Raw genomic sequence first — 7,180 nt, forward strand, 5'->3', positions numbered from 1 at the left:
GATGAGGCCACATTTAGAGTACTGTGTCCATATCTGGTCTCCCTGCTTCAAAAAAGAAGACTGCTTCTCATAGAAGCAGTCCAGCAGAGGGCCACAAGATGATAAAGAGCCTGGAGCATCTCCCCTATGAGAAAATGGCTGAGCAAACTGGGTCTGTTTGGCCCGGGGAAAAGACTGAAGGGGATCTGATAACTGTCTATAAATATCTAAAGGGAAGTGAGAGATAAATGGAAGAGGCCAGGCTCTTCTCAGGGATGCGTAGTGATAGGTATATGGGAACTACTGAGTCATGGCCTGAACCTCTGATTGATCACCTGAGGTGAGCCATGAGTCAGCCAGAGGAGCACAGGTGAAGGCAATTCACCTGTGCTGCTGGAAGGGGTGGAGCCTGGCTCCACCCCTCCTAGACCTATTTAAGAGCTGGCTACCAGTGGGGAAGGATCTCTTCTGGAGATCGCCTCTATTGGTGTTTTGTGGTGAGCCCAGCTGAAGGGTAAGCCTTCCATTTTATTCTCTTTTGTTATCATTGTCCACTTTGCCTAGCTCTCTTGATTGTATTGTGATTGTAACATCTTGATATCCATTGATCATACAATAGGACAAGGAGCAATGGCCTAAAACCTGAACATAAGAAGTTCCATATAAACATGAAGAAGAACTTCAGTGCAGTAAGGCTGATGGAGCATTGGAACAGGCTGCCCAGAGAAGTTGCAGAGTCTTCTATAGAGATATTCAAGACCTGTCTGGATTCCTACCTGTGTGATCTGTTGTAGAGTTTCTGCTTTAGCAGAGGGGCTGTACTCGATGATCTCTCAAAGTCTCTACCAACCCTGCGATTCTGTGACTTTGTGAATTCCACCTTTAAGGTGAGAACATGGTGGACAACATTATGTTCTAGTCTGTTAAGCTGTGTGAAGTAGATAATCATTAATTTAATAGATAAAATGATAAAATTTTCCCAGTTTTGGGAAAAAGCTTGTGTCCGTACTTTTAGCTGTGGAACTTCTTAGGAATAAAAATATTTTCAGTTGGACAAAGACTGAAACTGTTTTGAAAAATGAGCCCAAGGAGTAAAATGCTTTGAGTTTTTTGCACCACAGAGAGTGTTTCCACTGTATATCTATACTCAACTCGCAACATTTTGTCTCCACCAGTAAATCATCGAATCCCCCTCACTTATTCCAGTCAAATTACAGTGTTTGAAAGTTTGCCAGTTTGAAAGCAGCCAAGAGAAAGCTGAGTTCACTAAGGTCTGACTGAAGACAGCAGTGGTCAGAGGTCTTATGCTCATGTCTGTTTGAAGGCAACCACACAACCCATGCATAATCTGATAACCCATAATGAGAGTGGAAAGGAATTATTTTGCCTTAATATGTCATTTTTTGAACTAATGTCACAGCAAATCTAGAAAAGCTTTGTCAGATGGTCTGTTACAACACTACGGATGTTGGAAAATGGGGAAAACATACTTTTTGTTTCATTCAATCTAACGAGTCTTCAATCAGATATATTATCAAGCTAGAAGTAGTGTATGGAGTTACATTATTACCAATTGCTGTTGCTATTGCTATTACTTTTAGTGTCACTGATGAAATTATTTAAACAGCCCCTGAAGTGTTACTTTCCAGACTTTATGTTTAAAATAATGGCATTATCATTACTTCTATTTTGACCCTTCTACCATTGGGTAGGCACCTGCTTGCTCTAGTCTCTCCTTCTCACAGCTTATAGCTCAAAGCTACTATTATGCACACGGTTTCTGTTTCTGGAAGGGGAGCTATTCAGATACTCCAGTCACACATAGAGGAAGTTGCAGTTGACTTAGCTGTGATAGCCTTTTACACCTAATGTTCATTCAATAGCATGTTCATTCTGAAAATGAGTGAAATTAAAATAAATCACATAGTAGGTCCAAGCAGATGTAGAAACCTGTGTGGCTAAAGCTGGAAAAAAACATGGTACAGAAATCCAGATTGCCAGGATTGTGTAGCAAATACTTTGTTACTTTGAGTTTGAAATTTGAGAGGAATTTCATTCAAAAAATTGTGTTAAGCTTTAAGGGTATTTTTTTAATAAATAAATAAGTAATTCAAATATTAGAGTGGCATTAATCAATAACAGCATTTAAATCACTGATGAAATGCTCACTGTCTTTAACACAAATGATTTGTCAGACAAGCCAATGTCAGTATCAACCCATAACTTGTATCATGCAACAGTACAGTAACAGTAAATCACATCAACAGTTCATGAGCTAAAACACAACTTTTTTGACAAAATGAAAAGAACATCCAGCTCTATTATATATTTATCTTATTCCAAGATTTTTCATTTCTTATGGAATCCAGCTGAATCCAGTTAGAAAATTACAGGAAATTATTAAGGACAGATTGGTTTTATTTTTATGTAGTAGATACAATTAGGGAGTTATCAGCAAAGGATTATCCATGATAGGTAAGTAGTCATAGGTAAGGTGTTGCACAGGCCTGGGCAGCACTGTGTTCTCATTATTATTTTTTGTAGGTTGAAGTTTCAGGGATATTTCAACAAGAGACATGTACTAGTATCTAGACTGGCAAACAGTATATGTCAGTTGTTAGTCAAAGTGATGTCAGGGTGTCAGGTAGCTGTTGCAATAAATATACCTTCAGTTACACTGGTTAAAGATTTTACACAGTGCAAAAGGATTTGTGAAGCAAATAAATGGTGGAGATAAATGTCTATGTCACTGTGATGCACTATTTCAGCTGTGGCACCTGCTGCTTACCATACACTTAACAAGGAAAATGCTAGTAGTAGCAAGGGAAACAGAGCAGAACTATGGAGCAACTCTCTCTTTGAATTCCTCAGAAAACTATTTCTGAAAGATAGCTTGAAGATAAAAGGCTATTCACATGAACGAGAACTCGTGTTGTAGGAGAGTGATGACAGCAAACTAATGTCATTCTTTTGTACAAGACTGAAGGCAGTGAAGTGAAAAACATGCGTAACAGCTTGAGAAGGGGTATTAATAGAGCTATCATTCTTATTTTCACTGCCTTTTTCCCACTAACTCTGAAATGTTTTGGCTTTGGCAAGCTATCATAGCACTGCTGCCCCGTCAGGAATAAAGTTTTGGTTTTTCTAGGATTGTCACCAGTTTTCCTACCCAAGTATTTTTGACAAGTTTGACCAAGGAAACCGAATCAAGGACTGTAACAAAGTTTATCAAGTTTAGAGCCTAAACAATAGTAATTTGTAGGAAGCACTTCTATGCCATGGGGCAATGGTGGTATGCACACATCAAGGCTGAGTGCCTTGTGGTGATGAAAGTGGAGTGAGAGTATCAGAGAGGAGATGGTCTCCTAGATTTTTTGTGCTTATGCTTACATAGGAAAGTTTGTATCTCTTTCACTGGACAGATCACTTTGTTCTCTTAACCTTCTAGGACAGGGATTGCTACAGCTGTGTCCTTGCGGCTGCAGTGCCAGTACCTCGCTGCTGCTCGGTGAGATCCTCCTACGCCCTCCCGCAGACATCTCCTCCTTGCCTTCAGGTCTTCCTGTTCGGGGTTGTTTTGCTATCACACTGCTGCTTTTTCTTGCCCAAGCTTCTACTTGGTGTACTGCCCTGTGCCCACATAGTATGCAGCTTCTTCCTCTGCTGGTAGCGTTCAGTGCTGTCACTCCCAGAGGGATGAGCAGGGTTTCTGCCTCAACTTCCTTCCTTACATGGCCTCATGGAAGAAGGAAGGAAGGAGAAATCACTGAGCAACATTTATTGAACAGGATAGACTTTCTGAAGCTGAAGACTTTCATTTGCTGCCGATCAGAAAAGAGAGGAGCTGGCCATCACAATCTCACTGATGGATATACCTGATGGACAATTTGGCTTTCCCAGCTGTCTCCTGAAGAACAGAATTATGGAGCCCAGAAGACTAAAATCCAGTCATGGTACATATGTGGAAAAGCAGCTGTTTTAAAATACCTTAAGTTGGAGCTGGTAGTGGATTAACTCTTGCTTTTACTACTTGGCAGAAAATTGGGAACAAATTTCTCTGGATGAATTAGGACCTTGTTTAACTTCCAGCAGAAAAATGAGGAGTTCTAGAAAAGTTGATGGAGTGCTTTCAATTTTATAATGCAGAAAAACAAGCTGTTAACCTACAGAAATAATAACCATGTGCTGTTGTGACTTGTTCTCTGCTTGTCTTCAGGCCCTGCATGTTTGTATTGGGAGAGCATGCTAACCTTATTGCTGGTGCCAGGGCTTCCTTTATTTGCTTTTGACATTTCGCATGTTTGTACTGTGGTGCCTGGCAACTTATATCACAAACTAATTGGAGTAAGTGATGATTAATAAAATAAAGAAAAATGAGGGTCAGCAGTATGGGAGGCCGGGCAATAATACGGGCCGTGACTCACTGAGGTATGCAAAAAGCACAGGCAGCGAAAGGAAGGGAGTTAATAACAGATCACATTACTGGCCCACCTCGGCCTTGGTGGGCAGTCAGCTGGCACAGGCAAACTAGAGCCATTTCTTTAGCCAGTGCAAACAAAGATGTCACATGACTGTCCGTGCTTCCCGAGCCTTTGGGTACGTCTGGCGGGTGGCTGCCGCCTGACTGGAGCCCATGGGCTGTGGATGCAGACCAGCTCCAGACATGAGTTGTGTCGTTGGGAGAGCTTGATCCCATGTCTGCCTTTCTGCAGAGCTTGTTTGCTTGAGCACAGTGCTGCGCTAACACTGTGGCATATCACGCACCTCTGGGCTGACACACATCCGGCAGCCTCTGAGCACAGGCCAGACAAGCATTCATCCACCCTCTCGCAGTTGCACTGAGCTCTCTGGCTTTTCCCAAACCAGAACTTTACTATTTGGCTTATCTGAAAGGTGATCCAGATGAAAACCTGAAGAGCAAGTCCATTCCTCTTGTTACCTCCAGAGACAAAGCACTGCTTTGCCTTTATTCTCTAAGCAACAAAAAAAGGTGCAGTGAAAGATGTGCCCCTGAAAGTGCTAACAAGTGGAGGTACTGGAAGATACACCGTGACAGGACGATGAATGAAGGTATCTTCTGCAATCTATACTGAGAGATACATTTGAGGTACTAGATTTAGTGTCCTCTTACTGAATGTGGTTTACTCTGTTCCTCTCGTTCTATTCCTTTTCTCACAGCAGAATGGTGAGAAGAGGAAACTTCTTTTAACAGCAAAGGATGCTTCTGTCAGACTGTTAACTCCACGAGAGTAATAACATGGAAACTGTTATCTGGCATTTTCTATGTTGCTTCCACACTTACAAAACAAAGTATAACAGTGCTACAATTCCTTCTTTATGTTGCCAACTAAAAAACTGATGAATGAAAAATAAAGAATTCTCTCTTTTCAAAATAAAGGCTGAAATAAAAGAGGTGATGAGAAATTTACTTCCTTTGCTTTCCTTCCTTAGCCAAGAATTCAAGTTCATTAGGGCATCTAAGGAAAAAAATGCAGGAAGGCCCTATTGCAGTGTGCTGTAAACATTCCCCACGTGATTTTCCTTCCCTTTACTGAGGTGACCATAAGCTGCACTCTTATTATTTGCTATTGCAAATTGTGAAAAATCTATCCAATTCCTTAATTTTAACCTTTTCAGCCCCGATGTTCATTTTATATTGAAGAATAACATTTCAAATTGAAGAACAAAATCTTATTTTGTCATTCTGCTGCCAATCCTCTACTCAGCTGTGCACGATTTCTCTGCCAATGAAACACAGACCCAAATACTCACCTCTCAGCAGTAGGCCTCCCTTCAAGATGCGCCCTGCTGACACCCTTTCTGATGTATGCTTGAAACACACTGCAGTCTGCAGTCATGTCACATTACCTCACTAATCAGCACATATGACTGTTATGCCAGTGACCTTAGCCTCCTATTAACACGGACCATCCTGATGCATAGCCTTTTTCTTAAATTTAATAGTGTCGTTTGGAAAACTATTCAGAGTTCTACTACCTCTTGCTTTCACTGAACACCTTTAGCATACCCAGTTAGAAACCATTTTTTAACTTGCACTTTTTGCTTCCGGTTTTCCCTACTTTTCTAAATTTTTATTTAAGCAAGATCCTATCCTACCCCATTTGGTATTCTCACACATGACTCTCTGCATCTAAGGTTAGCAAAGAATCGCTTTACAGCCATTGCATTTTACATTCCTGAAGGCAAGTCTAAAAGCTCGAATGGGAAGGCCCAAAGCAAGGTACTGAGTTCATTTATTGTAGCACTAAGGGTAGCTGTACTGAGTAGTTTTTGAATAGTTTGTGCCAGGTCATAAATAAGACTGTTGATCACTAACCCTGGAAGACTGACTCTGAGAAATCATGAAGTGTGTTTGTTTAACTCTAAAGATGACTATTGGATACCATCTTTGTAATGCCCTCTCTGAGAACTGAGAAGAAGGCAAAAACCATGTTTAGTTTTAGAGGTTAGAGGATTTTAGCAATGATTAGCTTTTTTCATTCACTTACATGTAGTCTTACAGAATGAACAGTTGTAATCATTTCAGTTGTGAGCTGTGTAAATAGTGTAACAGAATGTGAACAAAGAGAAAAGACTGTTATTTTTCCTCAAGCTCAGGATGTCAGGGCAGATACAGGCAGCTTTAGATTATGTTTTGATGTACATAGAAGAAGTTTAAAGAAGTTTATAGTAGTCCAACATTGGACAAATCTGCATGGTATGAATGACTAAATGAAATCCAGTGTACCAGAACATCGGAGTTTCTATACTGTATGTGATTTTTGTATTTTTTTTAGTACACATCAGAAACACATATTCAGCAGTACCAAACTGAAAGCAACTTATTTCTGTGAGCATGGAACAAAGGGCAAGTAAGTGGCTAGTTTTCTACCTGACTTCATTTTACTTATCCATGTCTAGCTGTAAGGTGCTGCAGTCCTAAGAGCATTCTGAGTTCAAGTAACCTGCAGATCCCATTGCATAGTAATCCCATGCAGTACGCTACTTCAGGATCCTTCTAGGAGAGTGACCGCATTTGATTCATCTTCCTGGTGGGACTAGAGAAGAAAATATGTGGCTGTTCTAATATGCAGATATAGCAAAACTCCTGTCTTTCTCCTATGATATATACCAAACAATGTTTACAGATTGTATGTAGAAGAGGACTTAAATCTATCAGCACAGATATAGAGTTCAGTAG

This window comes from Lagopus leucura, unplaced genomic scaffold (genome assembly GCF_019238085.1).
Source record: "Lagopus leucura isolate 7727_CA_CO unplaced genomic scaffold, USGS_WTPT01 Super-Scaffold_100001, whole genome shotgun sequence".
In the NCBI taxonomy this organism is placed as follows: domain Eukaryota; kingdom Metazoa; phylum Chordata; class Aves; order Galliformes; family Phasianidae; genus Lagopus; species Lagopus leucura.